Below are 1,221 nucleotides of genomic sequence, written 5' to 3' on the forward strand. Positions count from 1 at the left end.
TTTCCATATAACATTTTCTTTACCTCTCAGAACAATTCTTGATAGGGGACTCCAAGTATCTTTTGCTACAGAGCCAAATTACGTATTATTGCAGATTATTCAATAAATATCTTGTGAGGTTTACTCTATGCTGGTCTCCATGCAGACTCAGAGGATCTAGTACTAAGCAATAGACAAATGCCCTTCACTTAGTCTACATAATACACATGTGAATATATAAAGATACTCGGAAGTCTGAGCAATGTGCTTCAGCCATGTTTGGTTATATAACAGATACTGGGACTTTAGAAGTAGAAACTAAAGGACAGTCTCTTCTTTCCCACATATCAGTTGAGTGGCTTTAGATATGTAGTGTTGGTGAATGCGTCACACTTTGGGTTTGAAGACAACCTTTCATTATGTAAGCACTCTCAGGGAACCCAAGTCAAAGTGATAACATATTCAACAAGGCAGGTTTGTAATGAAGAGAAGCTGGAAGTTTTTTTGAGCATTGATATTTAAGACACCAAAACAAGAAAAAGACTTCTAGGAAGAACTATTTGTTTCTCTTCTTCTTGAGAAGATAACAAGATTTAAATTATATAGCATATTTTAATAAATGGAGACTTAAAGAACAGAAGTTTTGCCTTAAAGTTTACCTTTCAGGAATAGAAAATCAGAGTACAGCTATGATTTGTGTTCTTCCTATTACTGCAACTTTTGAAGAAAAGCAATAATAATAGTAGTAGTACTTCAACAAAGTTTGTAGTAAATGAAATTAGCTTATTTTATTTATGAGTTGACTTTGATCCCCCCCCAAAAAAAACTTCCTTGTGCAAAAATTTTCCTTCAAACATACTAAGCACATATTATGAAAACACTATGCAAGGACTTTAAAGTTTTACAGAAAAATAAACTCATGATTTTGTTTTTTAATGTTATTTAGGAAATACAAAAAGAAACAGAAAGATAGTGCTCCCATATACTTGTCCACTCCCCAGATATCCACAATGACCAGGACCAAAGAGGGGTCAGGACGCAGGAAGTCTGCCAAGTCTTGTACATGGATAACAAGAACCCAGTTTCTGACGCTACCACCACTGCCTTCCAGTTTGTGCATTAACAGAAAGCTGGAATCAGGAGCTGTCATGCGGGATTGAACCCGGCCACTCTGATTCTAGATGTTTCCATCACTAGGACGAAAGTCTGCTACCTACGCTTACACTTTTAATACCATCTTTC

General features: G+C 36.0%; 1 pseudogene; it reads left to right on the forward strand.

Annotated features, from left to right (window-relative positions):
* The first annotated feature begins 254 nt into the window (after window positions 1-254).
* Window positions 255-501, forward strand: LOC121145020 (annotated as a pseudogene).
* Window positions 502-1,221: the final 720 nt, after the last annotated feature.

This window comes from Ochotona curzoniae, unplaced genomic scaffold (assembly GCF_017591425.1).
Source record: "Ochotona curzoniae isolate NIBS_2020 unplaced genomic scaffold, NIBS_Ocur_1.0 scaffold_3208, whole genome shotgun sequence".
NCBI classification, from domain to species: domain Eukaryota; kingdom Metazoa; phylum Chordata; class Mammalia; order Lagomorpha; family Ochotonidae; genus Ochotona; species Ochotona curzoniae.